At 37.7% G+C, this 20,245-nt stretch overlaps 1 protein-coding gene across 2 annotated transcripts in view; it reads right to left on the bottom strand.

The window, feature by feature from the left end:
* The window catches only part of PDE7B (phosphodiesterase 7B), a 345,718-nt gene that overhangs the window by 49,230 nt on the left and 276,243 nt on the right, over positions 1-20,245 (bottom strand). The gene's annotated exons all lie outside the window — the stretch shown is intronic.

Below are 20,245 nucleotides of genomic sequence, written 5' to 3'. Positions count from 1 at the left end.
CAGTTATTCTTTTTCTACTATAGCAGAATTGAGACTCAAACATTTAGGCCAAGTTCTCATCCCACACTCTCACTTGTATGATGAATTTTTCCACCTGAATTAGAAGGGTTGTAAATACACCAGTTTACACACGAGGAAATGGTTTCTAATATTCCAGGAACATCATTGGCAAAGGAATCAATAATCTTGCACAAAAAGTGACCTGGATGCCCCTGACAAGAAGCAGAGAGTGTTTACTTTCTAATGGTGTATTCTCTCTTACTGGTTGCCATAAAAATCTAATCTTGCCAGTAGAGATATTTTAATACTCATTTCACATGTGCCTTTCAAAACTTGAGTGTTGACATCACAGTGATTGTCCAGAAATACCCCAAACACATTATTTGAATGTCTGTCAAGATATTTCTTATCTCAGCTGAAATTATATGAATCACTCTAAGGCCACATTAGTGACGTCTGCTGCCAATTTTGAATGTAGAGTCAGTTTAACAGTCTAGTAGAAAATATACGGCTCATATGTAAAGTAATTTTGGCTTCTGTCCTACCTTCTCCCATCTCCCCCTTTCCTCTGTGGAACTCAAAAATCACAACAGATGGCAGAGGCAGAGGAAACAATGGGTGCTCCCGGATGGCAGTGAGTGACCAAAATCAGTTTGTTATTTAGGCTGCATTATGCTTGCAAAGGCATAATTCAAGGGCAGGCTATAGGTGGACCAGGTCTGGAGTGGTTCAATTTTACACATGTTGTATTTAGACATCTATCAGAGATTCAGGTGAAGATGCTAAGTAGAAATAAATGGATATAAAATCCAGAGCTTGAGGGAGAAGACTGGGCTTGAGATAAAAACTTGAAAGTTGTCAGATGACATTACCTAGGGAGTAAGTATAGATACAGATGAGAAAAGGATCAAAAAGTCCTGAGTTCTAGACTCTACCTTGACTTTAGATGGGTTTAGAGAAAAGTAGGGAAAATTAAAGAGGACTGGGAAGTATTCCATGAGGACAGAGGAAAGCCAAGAAAGCATCATTTCCTAGAAGCTTCATGAAGATTGTATTGCTGGGAGGAAGATGCGATCATTAAAATTAAATGCTGCTAATGGGTCAGGTACCATGAAGACTGAGAGTTGGCCATGAACTATTCACAGTACTTGAGCACATTTTATTGTGTGCCTAGAAGCAGCAACACTCTAGAAGTGCCTAGAAGTAGCAACGAGCACTTCTAGCACCCAGATTCTGGTTTTTAAATATGACTTTTTGCTAATAGGAACCAGATTTATCTTGGTGAAATGGCCAATTCTAGGGCAGGGATGGAAAATGTATCAGATGAACTGTAGCATCTTGTTATACTAGAGAATAAGGGGGAGCTCAAAAAATGATGGAATCATTTAAAAATGACAGAAGTGACAACATCAAGGGATCTCTCTGAGAAAATACGGGAAATTTGAGTCTCAAAATGAATAATGAAAGAATGGATTATAAACCATTGGCTGAAGTAAGAACCAATGAGTTCATACAGGTGATAAGGTAAATAAGTAAATAAATAAGGAAAAGTGAAATCTCTTCCTTGTAGAATGTGCCAACTGATAAATGTAGAAGAAATAATAGAGCTGGAAAATTACCATTTTGCAGCCAATATGGTAATGACTGATTCAGGCCAGAATCATTAATGGATACTAAAATTATTAAATGAAAGTTTAAAAAGCAATGGGGTAATTACCCAATATCAAAGCATTTACCCACAGAAGACTTATTAATTGGAGAAGAAAAAAATGGGTAGTTTTTAGTGGAAAAATGTGGAGGGGGCATCATCTTCCCTAAGTAATCCAAGTTAATGCCACCAGAAACTGACATCATGCTCTTCCTAATGTAATGCACTGAGGATACAACCTCACACATATTGTGTTCCTGCCCCAAATGCACATCTGATTCTAATAAAGAGGAAACATTAGAAAAAATTGTTGAAGGACACTTCACAAAACAATCAGCCTGTGCTCTCTTAAAAAATGTCAATATCATGAAAGACAAAGACAGCCTTAGGTATTGTTTCATAATAATGAATACCAGAGACAGTGCACTAAATGCAATGCATGACCCTTAACTGGATTCTGTATCAGAAAAAATGTCATAAATGACATTATTAGCACAATTTTGGATATGGATTTATGCATGAGACAGTATTTATAAATATTTTAATACTCATTTCACATGTGCCTTTCAAAACTTGAATGTTGACATCACAGTGATTGTCCAGAAATACCCCAAACACACTGTTTGAATGTCTGATAATTGAAGTGTGGTTACAAAAGAATGCCTTCATTCTTAGAAAATACATGCTGAAATATTTAGTGATAAAGTAGCATATGTACAATAAAGTGTTAAGCAAAAATGTATGCAGTAAGGCAAAGATTGCAAAATATAACAAATGGTGCATATGGAGAAAGAGTATATGAGTATTCTTGCAGATTTTTGATAAATTGAAGTTATTTTATGATAAAAAGTTTAAGAAGAGAAAAAATGTGAAGAAGAAGTTTGAAACAATATCAAGTGTAGACCACTCTTTTAAGGAGTTTTGCTACATAGGAAAGTAAAGAAATGTAGTGATAGCTCTATATAGAATGAAATCAATTATTCAATAAATAAATTATTCCTATGTTATGTATAAGGAAAATCTAAAAGAAAATATAGATGATCTTTTCCTTTTTTTCATATTCTATAAAATTCCCCCATCTCAAAATACTAAAAGAAAATGTCTTATGTAGCTGAGAGTATACCTATATTTATATAATAAACTCAGAAGCAAGTAAAATAGCCCTGAATGATGGAAATATGCCACAAATGTAGCAAATTGAAATGATGGATTACTTCTTAAACTTCCCTTTAGTTTTCCAAGTAGTGTAGCACTTTAGGAAGATTCATAGTTAAGATAATGACATTGAAATTAAGTGACATATCCTAAGTGTAGATGATAGGAAATAATGGTTACTATTCACTAACTTTGACTAAAATATTACTAAACTAATGATGCCATGAGCTGGAGATACTAAGTTTAGATCTGTTTTTATCTTTACAACAAAGAAGAAAACAGCATGATTCCTTACCTATTTTTTTTCACCTAGAGTGAAATGAATAATAGTAACATTAGTTCAGCAACATGACAGAATGCAGACCTCTTTGGATCTTTATTTAAATTTTTGATATATTGTTTCTCATGACTTTTTTTGGTTTTAATTTTGATTTTTAAAAATATTACATTAAGATATGCTACATTGTGATCACCAAGTTATTTGGTATTCCCCTAAATTTTAAGTAAGGCTAGTGCCTCATTCCCCTGACTCTAGCCTGTCTTGCATTTTTTTTTAAATAAAAAAAAATAATAGACATGGGGGTATCACTGTGTTGCCAGGGCTGATGATCCTGGGCTTAAGTGATCCTCCTGCCTAGGCCTACCATAAATATTGGGATTATAAGTGTGAGCTACCATACTGGGCCAGTCTTTGAAACATAAACTCAGATGGTGTTTAAAAAACCCCAGTAATTAAATACTTTACAGACAAGCAAATGCTGAGAGATTTTGTCACCACCAGGCCTGCCCTAAAAGAGCTCCTGAAGGAAGCACTAAACATGGAAAGGAACAACCAGTACCAGCCACTGCAAAAACATGCCAAATTGTAAAGACCATTGAGGGCAGGAAGAAACTGCATCAACTAACCGGCAAAATGACCAGCTAACATCATAATGACAGGATCAAATTCACACATAACAATATTAACCTTAAATGTAAATAGGCTAAATGCTCCAATTAAAAGACACAGACTGGCAAACTGGATAAAGAGTCAAGACCCATCAGTGTGCTGTATTCAGGAAACCCATCTCATGTGCAGAGACACACATAGGCTCAAAATAAAGGGATGGAGGAAGATCTACCAAGAAAATGGAAAACAAAAAAAGGCAGGGGTTGCAATCCTAGTCTCTGATAAAACAGACTTTAAACCAACAAAGATCAAAAGAGACAAAGAAAGCCATTACATAATGGTAAAGGGATCAATTCAACAAGAAGAGCTAACTATCCTAAATATATATGCACCCAATACGGGAGCACCCAGATTCATAAAGCAAGTCCTGAGTGACCTACAAAGAGACTTAGGCTCCCACACAATAATAATGGGAGACTTTAACACCCCACTGTCAACATTAGATCAGCGAGACAGAAAGTTAACAAGGATATCCAGGAACTGAACTCAGCTCTGCACCAAGAGGACCTAATAGACATCTACAGAACTCTCCATCCCAAATCAACAGAATATACATTCTTCTCAGCACCACACCACACCTATTCCAAAATTGACCACATACTTGGAAGTAAAGCACTCCTCAGCAAATGTAAAAGAACAGAAATTATAACAAACTGTCTCTCAGACCACAGTGCAATCAAACTAGAACTCAGGATTAAGAAACTCACTCAAAACCGCTCAACTACATGGAAACTGAACAACCTGCTCCTGAATGACTAGTGGGTACATAACGAAATGAAGGCAGAAATAAAGATGTTCTTTGAAACCAGTGATAACAAAGACACAACACACCAGAATCTCTGGGACACATTTACAGCAGTGTGTAGAGGGAAATTTATAGCACTAAATGCCCACAAGAGAAAGCAGAAAAGATCTAAAACTGATACCCTAACATCACAATTAAAAGAACTAGAGAAGCAAGAGCAAACACACACAAAAGCTAGCAGAAGGCAAGAAATAACTAAGATCAGAGCAGAACTGAAGGAAACAGAGACACAAAAAACCCTTCAAAAAATCAATGAATCCAGAAGCTGGTTTTTTGAAAAGATCAACAAAATTGATAGACTGCTAGCAAGACTAATAAGAAAAGAGAGAAGAATCAAATAGACACAATCAAAAAATGATAAAGGGGATAGCAGCACCGATCCCACAGAAATACAAACTACCATCAGAGAATACTATAAACACCTGTATGCAAATAAACTAGAAAATCTAGAAGAAATGGATAAATTCCTCGACACATACACCCTCTCAAGACTAAACCAGGAAGAAGTTGAATCTCTGAATAGACCAATAACAGGATCTGAAATTGAGGCAATAATTAATAGCTTACAAACCAAAAAAAGTCCAGGACCAGATGGATTCACAGCCAAATTCTACCACAGGTACAAGGAGGAGCTGGTACCATTCCTTCTGAAACTATTCCAATCAATAGAAAAAGAGGGAATCCTCCCTAACTCATTTTATGAGGCCAGCATCATCCTGATACCAAAGCCTGGCAGAAACACAACAAAAAAAGAGAATTTTAGACCAATATCCCTGATGAACATCAATGCAAATATCCTCAATAAAATACTGGCAAACCCAATCCAGCAGCACATCAAAAAGCTTCTCCACCATGATCAAGTGGGCTTCATCCCTGGGATGCAAGGCTGGTTCAACATACGCAAATCAATAAAGGTAATCCAGCATATAAACAGAACCAAAGACAAAAACTACATGATTATCTCAATAGATGCAGAAAAGGCCTTTGACAAAATTCAACAACTCTTCATGCTAAAAACTCTCAATAAATTAGGTATTGATGGGACGTATCTTAAAATAATAAGAGCTATCTATGACAAACCCACAGCTAATATCATACTGAATGGGCAAAAACTGGAAGCATTTCCTTTGAAAACTGGCACAATACAGGGATGCCCTCTCTCACCACTCCTATTCAACATAGTGTTGGAAGTTCTGGCCAGGACAATCAGGCAGGAGAAGGAAATAAAGGGTATTCAATTAGGAAAAGAGGAAGTCAAATTGTCCCTCTTTGCAGATGACATGATTGTATATCTAGAAAACCCCATTGTCTCAGCCCAAAGTCTCCTTAAGCTGATAGGCAACTTCAGCAAAGTCTCAGGATACAAAATCATTGAGCAAAAATCACAAGCATTCTTATACACCAATAACAGACAAACAGCCACATCATGAGTGAACTCCCATTCACAATTGCTTCAAAGAGAACAAAATACCTAGGAATCCAACTTACAAGGGATGTGAAGGACCTCTTCAAGGAGAACTACAAACCAAAATAAAAGAGGATACAAACAAGGGAAGAACATTCCATGCTCTAGGGTAGGAAGAATCAATATCGTGAAAATGGCCATACTGCCCAAGGTAATTTATAGATTCAATGCCATCGCCATCAAGCTATCAATGACTTTCTTCATAGAATTGGAAAAAACTACTTTAAAGTTCATATGGAACCAAAAAAGAGCCTGCATTACCAAGTCAATCCTAAGCCAAAAGAACAAAGCTGGAGGCATCATGCTACCTGACTTCAAACTATACTGCAAGGCTACAGTAACCAAAACAGCAAGGTACTGGTACCAAAACAGAGATACAGACCAATGGAACAGAACAGAGCCCTCAGAAATAATGCTGCATATCTACAACTCTCTGGTCTTTGACAAACCTGACAAAAACAAGAAATGGGGAAACGATTCCCTATTTAATAAATGCTACTGGGAAAACTGGCTAGCCATATGTAGAAAGCTGAAACTGGATCCCTTCCTTATACCTCATACAAAAATCAATTCAAGATAGATTAAAGACTTAAATGTTAGACCTAAAACCATAAAAACCCTAGAAGAAAACCTAGGCAATACCATTCAGGACATAGGCATGGGAAGGACTTCATGTCTAAAACACCAAGAGCAATGGCAACAAAAGCCAAAATTGACCAATGGGATCCAATTAAACTAAAGAGCTTCTGCACAACAAAAGAAACTACCATCAGAGTGAACAGGCAACCTACAGAATGGGAGAAAATTTTTGCAATCTACTCATCTGACAAAGGGCTAATATCCAGAATCTACAATGAACTCCAACAAATTTACAAGAAAAAAACAAACAACCCCATCAACAAGTGGGCGAAGGATATGAACAGACACTTCTCAAAAGAAGACATTTATGCAGCCAAAAGACACATGAAAAAATGCTCATCATCACTGGCCATCAGAGAAATGCAAATCAAAACCACAATGAGATACCATCTCACACCAGTTAGAATGGTGATCGTTAAAAGTCAGGAAACAACAGGTACTGGAGAGGATGTGGAGAAATAGGAACACTTTTACACTGTTGGTGGGACTGTAAACTAGTTCAACCATTGTGGAAGTCAGTGTGGCGATTCCTCAAGGATCTAGAACTAGAAATACCATTTGACCCAGCCATCCCATTACTGGGTATATACCCAAAGGATTATAAATCATGCTGCTCTAAAGACACATGCACACGTATGTTTACTGCAGCACTATTCACAATAGCAAAGACTTGGAACCAACCCAAATGTCCAACAATGATCGACTGGATTAAAAAAATGTGGCACATATACACCACGGAATACTATGCAGCCATAAAAAATGATGAGTTCATGTCCTTTGTAGGGACATGGATGAAGCTGGAAGCCATCATTCTCAGCAAACTATTGCAAGGACAAAAAACCAAACACTGCATGTTCTCACTCATAGGTGGGAATTGAACAATGAGAACACATGGACACAGGAGGGCGAACATCACACACTGGGGCCTGTTGTGGCGTCGGGGGAAGGGGGAGGGATAGCATTAGGAGATATGCCTAATGTTAAATGATGAGTTAATGGGTGCAGCACACCAACATGGCACATGTATACATATGTAACAAACCTGCACATCGTGCACATGTACCCTAAAACTTAAAGTGTAATAAAAAACAGCCAAAAAAATCCAGTAATTAAATAAAGCTAGCCAACAAATCTTTTCATAGTTAATTTTCTATGATGCCTTGTAGGTTAAAACATGTAGCATATAATGTCTTTCCCCATAAAAATGTTCAAAGTTTTTGAATGAATTGGTCATCATGATGTGTATTCTTTATTTGTGTACTTTCAAACCTGCCCTCTCAGATGGGCAAGTAGATATCTGACAAGTTGCAGTGTTAACTGGTGGCCAATATTTTCTGAAATAGCAAGGCAGGCCATGACTACTCCATTTAACTTCTCTCTGGGTTATCCTTTAATTAACAAGCAAATGATTCAGAAGCAATGCTACATAGCCATTTGCGAAAACAATAGCACTTAACTTTCTTATTTGAGGACATACATAAAGCTAACCAGAAAAAAAGTCCTCAAGGTAGCTTTCTAAAGGGGAAGAACGTGCAACAATCCAAGAAAAAATAAGTTTATTTAAACTAACATTAATAACTTATCGAGTGTTATTTAGGGAGCAATTTGTGTTTTGTGAGATAAAGAAAAACGAAGATATAAGAAGCTGAAGATGGCAGGAAAAAAATTCATATAACAATCTGAATAAAGCATCCTCTGTATAATAGTACAAGGTCCTGGTTTTTGAAGTATTTAAATGTGTTAATCAATTATTGATAAAGATCTGATATATGTGTTTCCAAAAGGACTCCCAGTGCATAGCTACCATATTTACTTTGATAATGTATTGATATGTATTTGATATGATATGATAATGTATTTGATATGTATTTCTGGGTAGAAACGTAAATGATGAGCTAAGCTAAATCTTACAGATAGCTCGCTAAATTCCTCTTGTAAAAATCTGGGGAATGTTAACAGTGTGCCTGGTAATAAAATGCTAGGTTTATTTAAGACCCTTATACAATTTTACAAATCATTACTTAAAGGCATTTACAGTTATCCTAATGCACCTTTGTTTGGATTTTATTGTTTTATGGTTTCCAAATTCTCATTTGGAATAGTTATAAAAAGGTGTTCCAGAATGTTTCATTGCCTAATCCATGTGACCATTGACCCGAACTGTGAAATTCATTTTCTGTTCACTTTTCTTTTGTAAATATCACAGATATCTACATATTAACACATTTTTGCACTACTTTGGTGCTAATTTTAGGAATACAAAGTTTGTATTGGCACTGCTGGTACAGTAATTTTTAAATTTTACAAGTTGGGGTTGGCTTAAATGCAAAAATATGTTAATAAAAATTATTTTCATTTTTGAGTACCTTCTTTATGGAATAGTCTCTGTATAGGGGCTGATTAATTTTGGTACCAGGAGAAACCTTAAATCTAGAATAAATATCTGAGATTTAAGAAAGCTGTAAATATATCCATATTATAAGGCTGTTTCTGTCAACTGTATATCTGGTTCCCTGAAATAGGTCTATGTCAACTGTTTCCAGAAGTCAAGTAGTGACTAACTGGTGCAGAAGTAGCTCAGGTGATACTGAGAACAAAGAAAGCCTTTGTGTTTAAGTGAGCAGAGCTGACTGTTAAGCACCCATGGAGATCCAACTACATAAACCTAATATTAGCACTTTCGAGCATCAGTCCAACTGAACCTCTTAATAATGTGTTATTAAGCCCTACTTTGATAATTATTGAGCTAGTAATTCTAATACAATTTCTTGCTTGGTTAGTGGCTATTCATAGGCTTTGTTTATCTTCCTTTTTTAGGAATTTTTTTTTTAAGTGACAGTCTTGCTATGCTGCCCAGGCTGGAGTGTGGTGGCTATTCACAGGTGTGCAATCATAGTGTACTACAACCTCAAACTCCTGCCCTAAAAACAGTCCTCCTGCCTCAGCCTCCAGGGTAGCTGGGATTATACATATGTACCACTACACCCAACTGTTACAGGATTTTTCATATGTCTTGTACTACAGTTATTGGTGAACAACTATTACACCCCAAAGTCAGAAACCATTTAATCAACCTTTCTGACCCCTGGTATCTAGTGTATAATAATCTTACATGTAATGGAAACAGTAAAAAATTTGTTGATTAAATTTGAATAAATTCTCTTCATTTACAGAAATATCACTGTTAAATGCTCTTTTTGAACAATAAGCCAATTTGTTAAGTGGAGATGCTAAAACTTATACATACACATTGTAATCATTTTCTGAGTCAACCTCAAAATGGAGTTCCAGGGTCCAGGCCCTCTTGCCACTGCCACTGTCCTTTGCTTTTTTTTTTTCATTATTTATTTTATTTTCACTTCTTATAATTGTTTTATTTTTAATTTTTGTGGGTACATGGTAGGTATATACATATTTATGGGGTACATGAGGTGTTTTGATAACGGGCATGCAATGTGTAATATGACATCATGGAAAATGGGGTATCCATACCTTCAACCATTCATCCTTTCTGTTACAAAGAATCCAGTTATACTCTTTTAGTTATTTTTTCAATGTACAATTATTATTGACCCTAGTCACCCTCTTTGTCCTTTGCTTGTTTTGACTTTTGCTGTAACACTCAGTTGTGCCTCGTATGGTTGCAAAGTTCACTCTTATTCACATATCTGACTTTCTTATTATGCTGTAAGGTTTTGGAGACCAGATTTCTGTTAAATTTTCTTTGAATTTCCACAAAGTCCTGCAGGTTGTAGGTGTGAAATACATGTTGATGGAATTAAATTACTTTCCTGATGTGTGTGCTCTCATCTAAGTTCAAGAATGCTGAACTCTGGAGAAATCAGGGTGAAATTCTAGTTTTCCATATGCAGCTTTAAAAAACAGGAGAAACTGTTAATTAGTTTGACAGTGTCCTGAAGCAGAAGTAGCAGATTTACAGCACAGCTCTTTCACTCTTTCACACATTCTACTAGTTCAGGGTTCAGGATCCCTGTAAAATTAAAAGGTTAGTGTTGTCTAGGATGACAATTTTCTTGAAAGCATACATGAGGATTTTAAGATTGAAGTAACCTAGCCTAAGATGCAGTTGCCCTGTAAAAATAATTTTTATATAGACTACTTTAAGAAATTAAAAAAATTTAAAGAGGTTGTGTGTAGAAAACAGTGTTGAGTCATTTCCAGAACTTACAGTATGGACTTTGACGACGTGCTAAGGATGTCATTCTCTGGATGAGACCAGTGCTCCCTTCAATGTATTAAACACTTCGATTCACTTTCACATGCTTTTAGCAAATTTCATAACTTAGACTTGGTTGTAATGACTTCAGTATTCAAATCATCCCTTTCACAGTTTAGCATCTCTAGACATTAAAGTTTCATTTATTCATAAAATAGCTGCCAGAAAACCTTTTAAAATAAAATACTATGACTCCCCCAGTCTTTCAGAAATCACCAGTGGTCATAAGAGGCCATATTTGCTTATTTCTTACTGTGTCTATTCTCAGTGGTCAGAAAATGATGGGTAGAAACTGATGACAACAAAATATATTATTTGGCCCTTAACATCATCAAGTGTGGAGATTTCCTCACATGGGTGGACCTATTTTTAAGACAAAGTCATTATAAATGACTTTGAAATTCTGAGCAACTTAAGATAAAAACAAATTTCTTAACATTTAGGGCATTTGCTAGGCTTAGTTTTTAATAGAAAAGAAGATGAGTTGTAACTATTAGAAAACAAAAACACATACAACAAAACATCTACAACAATAATAAAACCACCAAAAAGAGGAAAAAAGTAAGAAAGGGAGAAAAAACCTAAACCAAAATAAAGCAAACCATCATCTTAAAATTTAATTTGAAGTTGGAAAATCTGTTTGAGCTTAAAGGAACTCAAAAGTTATTTTAAGTTCTCCAAACTCAGGTCTTGAATAGAATGTATTAAAGCCTTATGTCATTAGCTCTTCTGTGTACAAAAAATACTCACGACTTCTTGATGGCTGTCACTAGAAGAAGAGCTTTGTTTCAACATTGCCACCAAGTGGGAGGAGGAGGGGGAGGAATAGGAAAGTCTTCTTTAAGGCAGAGTGAAATTGTTTCTCTCACTCTCCTTTTTAACATGCTTATTTTTTTTCAATTGCCATTTTTCCTTTATGTTCTTGACAGTGAAGGGAAAACCAACATGGCTGATTTGAGTCATGGAATAGAATGAGCTCCTTCCTAGCTGACTGTCTGCATCCCTGCTGCATGGCTTGTAGGTGTTCAAGAGGATCAAATGCTTGTCTCCTTAACCATGCAACACACGGATTTTTGGCAAAATCTGCCGTTTTTAGTCAATTTTTTTTTTTTTTTTTTTTTTTGCCTACCATAAACTCCATCCCAACGAATGGGTTGAATCTCTGACATCTGGGGTTCAGGGTTGGTTGGAAAACTATTGTTTCCTTTTTGTAAGGAGGGGAAAAAAGGCTTTAAAAGTAAGCTCTTAAGCTTCTCTGGGCAATCGAAACATTTTTCAAAATCCCAGTTTGAATGAAATTTAAATGAATTAGTAAGAAGCAGATCAAGTTTCCTCAGTCCCAAAGAAGAAATACATGCCAGGCGCAATGTGGTTTTATTGAACCCTCCGCTTCTCAGAGTTTGAAATGTTATAGCAAATCCAGAGTTTTGAGGGCAACGGTTTGTGGTGAGCAAATTGAAGTGACCAAACTTTCAGTTGATTCTAAGTCTCCAGAGGTTAAAAACTGCTGCATTAACTCTCTAGTTCTCAGCATACATTTAAAGCAAGTGTGGTCTTTTATCTGGGAGATATGTTTGGACTGTCAAATTTGACTGCAAAAGTTCCAGATGTGTGCCATAACGTACTACAACTGCTTCTCTCCTTTCAGTCTCTCTGCTAGTTTACTCCCTGTCCCAGGATATTGGATTAACCCCTCTGAGGGCCTTTAGTCATCCCTTTCAATCTATCTCACCTACCACCAACGGATTTGTTCCTCAGGCACAACTCCTACCATGTCAGCCCCCTGCTCCAAGTCCTTCAATGGCCCCCACAATGTCTCCTTAATTTATATTATTTATTCTGACATTCGTGGCCCTCCACAATATGAGGCCAACTTACTTTTCCATTTTTATCTCCCAAAAGTACCCTGCAGATAAACAGATCTCTGCTTTTGCTGTTTTTATGCCACATCCCCCAGAGTTTTCTGTTTCTATCTGGATTCCCACATTCCTTCTCAATTGAATATTCTCCCCACCTGTTGAAATGCCATCTGTCCTTCGGCAGCCCACCTCAAGTATTTCCTCCTGGGCTCCTGGTCAGAGGCATTCGGCTCTCCTCCTAGTATTGCAGTAACTTAGCTCACTTGCTATGTGGCAGATGCTGCACACTGCTGTAAACCCTGTTAGGCTAGGACCATGTCTTACCTATTATTATTATGGTGCCTAGCTTACCGAAAAGGTGTTTACCGAAAGAAGGAATGAAGGAATGAGATGACTATTTATTGAAGTGTAAGCTGTTCTTCTGTCTATTGTAGTACATTATCTGGCTCATGATAGGTGCTACCGTGTAATTGTTGAATTGAAGTAATTGTCCAGAACAAGCAAGATTCATTCATCTAACACATCAGATAACAGGGATGATCCCCTGTGTAGAAGAACTTGAACCTCTATTTCTTTTCTGAATTTGTTGGATTTTCCTAAATGATTATAAGTGCATCTTTAGAATGATGGTAGATTAGTACTAACTTTACTCATCGGTAGAGGCCTAGATAGAAACTTTGATCTCTAAAAACTTCCAGAAAGAAAACCTTTATGCTTTTTTTTTTTGGCAGCCCCTTCTTGTTTTATTATTATTATTATTATTATACTTTAAGTTTTAGGGTACATGTGCACAATGTGCAGGTTAGTTACATATGTATACATGTGCCATGCTGCTTTATGCTTTATTCTTTAGAAAGGGAAAGCACTGGAAGCTAATTCCTTTTTCTTTATGGGTTACAAAGGCTGCTTGAATTATATTTCACTGGAGTGGATTCTGTGATTTAATTATGTGTTTTTTATATGTGGTTGGAATATAACTCTTTAAATGTAAATATCCTTAGTTCCTCAGAGAACTTGAGAAATTTACCTGTGCATTGAGATTTCTCTCTTAGCGCCCACGGTGCTCTATGGATTATAGTGGCACCTTAGGACTAATCATGTCTGTATTCTTGGTGCAGGACACTCTTAAGGAAGCAGGTTTCATTAAGACATTAACAGGGCATGGAAAGCTATATATTTTCACATTGAACTAGTTCAGAGAGAAGAAAGAATTGTTTTAGATGACTACTGCAGTGTCCACCTGCATGTCTGAATGGTTCCCAAAGACATATCTCATGTATTTCATCTAGAACAAACACACTGGGTCTCCTATTCCATGTATTCAATCCATACGAGGCTAGGGTTTGCAGCTGGGGTGATGGAACCAAAATATTGAGCACCTACTAGGTAATTTACATTTGTGATCCAATTAATTTTCATAAAAGTAGGTATTGTGAAGTTGATATTAAAATAGGTACATCTTACAGATGAAGAAATGAGTTTGGAAAGGTTTAATAATTTACCCAAAGTCATGCAATGGATAAGTAACAGAGCAGGGATGGAACCTGGGTCTTTCTGACCTTGAAGATGATGCTCTGCTCATTATATCCTGCTCTTTACAGGAAAGGGCAGAGAGTGGAGACATAAGGCAGTCTAGCAGAGGACCCTATTTTCTCTGGGGTATAGGGATCCAAAATGATGTATCAGCACCCAAAGGATTTTAAGTTTTGGTACTTTAAAAAAAAGGTATAGTAAAGTAGCCAAACTCATAGATGCAGAAAGTAGAATGGTGGTTGCTAGGGGCTGGGGGAAGTGGAAATGGGAAATCACTGTTCAAGGGGTATGGAGTTTCAGTCATGCAAGATGAAAAAATTGTAGAGGTCGGCTGTACAACATTGTACTTACAGTTAACAAGACTGTACTATATACTTAAAAATTTGCTAAGATGGTAGATCTCATATTATGAGTTATTTACCACATAAAAAGTATAGTAAAATAAAACCAATAAGAGGACATTTCTTATTCATTCTTTCTAGCCGTGTAATTCATAAATACAAGTGTTTAAAAATCAATAAAGTTGTAAAGGCTGAAAATTAAACTTGGTATCAGTGAACAAGAGAGTGAGAAATACTGTAATGCTAATATTGAAAGACAACTTGTAAAATAACTAGAAAACAACTAGAGAAATAACTTCATAGCAAAGGTTGGAAGCGATTCTATGTATGTGTGACTTTCCTATTTCTCTCACTAAATGTATAAATGAAGTATTAAGGAATAAATAATCACTTGTGGGTTTTAAAATTGAAAACACATGTCTCACTTGACACTGACTTAATGTGATTTGATTATTATGTTATTATACAAAGAAATTCACAGACATTGGTTAGTGCCCCAAGCTTTGGAAAAGACAAACATTTTTGTTGTGTACATAGAGTGGAGCAGCAGCTTGTGGGGAAGGGAAAGAGTGGGAGTTACTTGGGCAAACAGGCGGCTCAAAAAAAAAAAAAAAAAAAAAAAACCTGCCAGGATGCACAGGGATGCACACAGGCCTTGTGTTTAACCCTTTGGAGCCAAGCCTTATAGTCTCCTGAAATTTTACCTGAAGGGACATCTGTTGATAGAGTCATGGTGTCAGGGCATAATCCAAAACCTTTCCTTGCTGCTTAACATGGCCCATGGGCATTGTTTTCTTCTTTCCTTCCCTCCAGAAAACACATATGTCTTTTATGTGTTTTCTAAATATCTCTACCTACCTTGATACTTTTGCATAATGTTTTAATTAGGAATGGCTATAATATATAATATTTTTGGTAGTTGTCAAATGAACTGGAAGCAGTTGAGGAATGAATTGGCTATTTGTTTTTTGTAGTCTGATGAACGCTGGGAAGCCTCCACCAATAAATATCCATTGAACACCTGCTCTATGCAAGGCATTGTGGTACCTGAATATACAGAATGGATATGGTTTGGCTGTGTCCTCACCCAAATCTCATCTTGAATTGTAGCTCCCATAATTCCCACATGTTGTGGGAGGGACCCGGTGGGAGAGTTTTCCCCATACTGTTCTCATGGTAATAAATAAGTCTCATGAGATCTGATGGTCTGATAAGGGGGAACCCCTTTCACTTGGCTCTCACTTCTCTTTTGTCACTGCCATGTAAGACATGCCTTTCATCTCCCACCATGATTGTGAGGTCTCCCCAGCCATGTAGAACTGAGTCCATTAAACCTCTTTTTCTTTATAAATTACCCAGTCTCGGGTATGTCTTTATCAGTAGCATGAAAACGGACTCATACAAGAAGATTCAAGTGAGTGTTTCTGCCCTCAACTACCCAGAGGAAGGTGATGGGATTGGCTCTTTATCCCCTTCACTACTTATGTTTCCACTTCAGCTGTGGCAGGCAAGGAAGGTTTTAGTATAAAAGTGCCTAGAAATTAAAATACTGTATAAAGCAAAAAATATGAGCAAGAAAAAGAAAGATTATTTTTCTAGCGAGTGCTCTGCTCTCAAGAAAGTGATGCTCTACTTTGCCGCTCACACTTGATGGAGTCAGAAGCCTTTCTTTCCACATGGCATAGAGGCAAGATGGCACCTGGTGTATATGTAGGGGGTGTGGTCAGGTAGAGAGGGTGAGGAGACAGAGCAGTAGAAAAGGAATGAGGAAGGGAGATCAAGAGAGAAGAGACATTCAAGCACCCATCGGAGGAGGTTTCTGTACCAGTGAAAGGTAGTCTGAGAAGAAATGTAAGAAGTTTTTGGCGCCACCCTCTGAATCCCATATGGGCTTGAGAGTTGTGCTCCATGAGACTGTATCCTTTCTGGTAGTGGACTGGGTCCTGCACACCCTTCCAGATGAGGTAAAGCATCATGGCAGGGATGGAGTGGTCGGTCAGAAAAATGTTTTTATTCTTACGACTATGGAAACTATAGAGCTCTGAGAACAAGCTTACATACACCTATATTGGAAAAAATATGAATATACACATACCGTGCTAAAGCCACAGAGAATCCCACTCAGGTGGGACCTGTGGAGATGCAACTGGCAGGGGATGAAAGTGAGGGGGCATAGAAATGCACAAAAAAGGATGTGCACTGTTGGCACTGAGGTTTCTCTTGCCTTCTCTCATCCTAGGTTAACACTGGATTGCTCAGAATGAAGAGTTTAATTGCTGTGTCTGAAGGAGGGGACAGAGAGAAGCAGAAGGTGGAGACCTAGCATTTTAGAATAAATTTAGCTGAGTACTTTTAGAATGGCCAAAGAGAAGAACTATCCTCAATTGTCTCAACAGCTCACCCTTCCCTTCCTTTCCTTCCCCTTCTCCAAACATTAACTGAGGGTTTACTTTGGCTCAGACACTGGGCTGGGTGCTGATGATGCAAAGATGAGGAAGTTACAGCTTCTGTTCCTGGAGAGTTTCCTGTCAAGAGCAGGAGCTCCCTCCTGTCCTTCCATAGCAGCAACAGCCAAAAACAGTGGCCTTCGGGTGGGGAGTGGGGAGGGGTGTGGTTGGAGGAAATCTCTGCCCTCTCCTGGGACTTCCAGCTGCCCTTCTAGTGGGCAAGTAGTGTGGCTGGATAACTAAGCAGTGCCCTCATGGGGTTGGGACCTCCAGGAGCAGCTATGGTGCCATGACAGTATTCTCCATTCTCTCTGTATATGTCTCATCTCCACATAGATGAGACTTAGCACCATCCTGTTGCTGTACACGGAGTCTCTGCTACAGGTGCTGCCAAGCTAGGCAGAGCCTGCAGACTGTGATGAAATGGAATAAGAAACTATTTCTGAGAAAAGGATACTTGGCCTAGAATGAGGTTCAAGGATTGGTTCTTCCACTTATCAGTCTTTTAGGTAAAAGATTGAAATGAATCTACATGGTATATGCCCAATAAAGATTGGTAGAGTGTGTAAGGACAGCTCCAGTCAGAATGCAAATGTCACTCAGAAAGAGTTAATGAATCTACATGGTATATGCCCAATAAAGATTGGTAGAGTGTGTAAGGACAGCTCCAGTCAGAATGCAAATGTCACTCAGAAAGAGTTAATGAATCAATGAATGCCTTAGCTTGAATTAGTTTGCAATTAGGTAGGCAATGCTGGATGGATAAGTTCTGATGGAAGGGGGCAGAAGGAACAGTCTAAAGCTTGGTGTTCTATCTCAGAAGGGAAGTCATGGGGTGGTGGCTTTGGGGGGAGCAGAAAGATGGGACAAAGGGACAGAGAGAGGAGAAAGAAGGTGATTGGGTGGAAAGTCTTCCTAGTCTTTTCCCCATGGTGGCTAGTGTTTTGTGCTGGGCTCCAAAGCAACCCCACCCTAATTATATTCAGCAAAGCAGTTCTTCAGCCATATATGCGTTATCATATTTACTTATCTTTCTCACCCACTAAACTGTTAGTTCCTTGAGGGCAGGGCCTATGCCTTATTTACCTATAATCCCTAGTGCTTAGCTCAATGGTGTGAGTAAGGAAGGGGTAAAAGTCAAAGGAAAACTTAATCCACTTGGTAATTTTGCCCAGGGGTCGGGGGGTCCCAGTTCTCACAACAAAATAACCAGAGCTGATAATACCTATCATTATTCCAGGTTTATAAGCAGAGAAACAGAGTACCAAAAGATTAAGACACTCAGTAAAACACGTGTAACAAGTAGAAGAACAGGCATTCAAACAGCTCCCATGCTTCTCATTAACTGATATTGTTTCTTTGTCTCATGCATTAGAATTAATTTAAAAAATTAGATTCCATCTTGAGCTGAAGCAACTGTTTTGAGCTTTCCATCTTTGCAAATAAAGCCCTGTGGGCTATTGTTGATTGTCAGCTTTCTGTTAAGGGGAATGATGTCAAAGCATCACTCTGGTAAATTGAATAGGGCATACTTGATTTGCACACGGGTGCTAAGCTAGCTTTCCCAATGAGTGGAAATAAGTGTCTTTCTCAAAATGCCAGGCCCTAGCTCTTGGTAAAAAGCAAGACCTGCCCGACATTTTCAGTGTCCTAGAGAACACCCCTCTCAGTAATGACAAGTGGCAGTCTGCCCTCTTGATGACCTGATTGGGTTGACAGATTTCACACTGTTTAAGAATGAGGAGTGAGGAGTGTGCTATTTGGAGCCCATCCAGAATCATTCTTCAAAGTGTCAGAAAGATCACAGCAGAGCAAGAAGTTCAGAAGTTAAGCTAAGTTTAAGGTCTTTCATCCTGGAAAGTTTTCATTAATGTGTTTTTTTCTCTTTTGCGTTCACCCCAGTGAATGCTGCAGTTGCAAATTTCTCAGCATGACTTGGTCAAAACCCCCTCAACATTATGCCAAGAATCTGCTTTTAAAACTGTGCTGTTAAAATTTGCAGCCCTGAGAGGCTTAATTTTTAAAGTGTCTGGTTTTCAGTAACCAGATCTCTAATTATATCGAATTTCAGACTTTTCAGGAGCCCCTAACTCTTGAGTGTTTTTCTTAAGAGCAACCAAACTTTCTGAAATTTATTTTAACAATATTTATTTTTACCAACTTTAAGCCAAAAGAGAAACTTTGTGGTTAATAACAAGCCATAAACAATAACACTTCTGTAATAATAGTAGAATATTACTGATAATAGCCTTAGAAGCCATCATCTCTTATGTTTAAGACACTTTGGAACCAAAAGCTATCACTGATAAATAAAAAGCCCAAAGGGACTTAATGACTACATGTCAGATAGTAATGGATAGCTTAAAATAAAAAGAAATCTTTGAGTGCTATTGGGATTTATGAGTTCAATGTGGGAGGCATTACCTCCTAGGAGGCATTGGGGAAATGTTGGGGGGGCATTCTTGGCTGTCAAATGATAGAAATGGCCAGAACAGAATTTAATGGAAGGGAGCCAGGGATGTGGGATGTCACAAAGTATATGGGGCTCTTCTACACAACAGAGGATTGTCCTGTATCACCTTCAATTTTTCAATGGCTGGTCAGGTATTCATATGGGTGAAAAGCCTGTTTATAATGATCTGAACCTAGAACCTAACCCCATTTCTCTGATAGGTAAGCTCAAAGTTTTGTTTTCTTTAAAATCATTAATTTTTGTGGGTACATAGTAGGTATGTATATATTTATGGAGATCACAAAGTATTCTTTTGTACAATTTTTAAAAATTTTTTTATTTCCATAGGTTATTGGGGAACAGGTGGTATTTGGTTACATGAGTAATTTCTTTAGTGGTGATTTGGGAGATTTTGGCACCCATCTCCTGAGCAGTATACATTGAACTCAATTTGTAATCTTTTATCCCTCAACCTCTTCCCATCCTTTCCCCGAGTCCCCAGAGCCCACTGTGGCATTCTTACGCCTTTGCATCCTCATAGCTTAGCTCTCACTTATGAGTGAGAACATACGATGTTTGGTTTTCCATTCCTGAGTAACTTCACTTAGAATAATTGCCTCCAATCCCATCCAGTTTGCTGCAAATGCCATTAATTCATTCCTTTTTATGGCTGAGTGGTATTCCATCATTTATATATACCACAGTTTCTTTATCC

Source organism: Pan paniscus, chromosome 5 (genome assembly GCF_029289425.2).
Source record: "Pan paniscus chromosome 5, NHGRI_mPanPan1-v2.0_pri, whole genome shotgun sequence".
NCBI lineage: Eukaryota > Metazoa > Chordata > Mammalia > Primates > Hominidae > Pan > Pan paniscus.
This window is presented reverse-complemented; position numbering and strand designations above follow the sequence as displayed.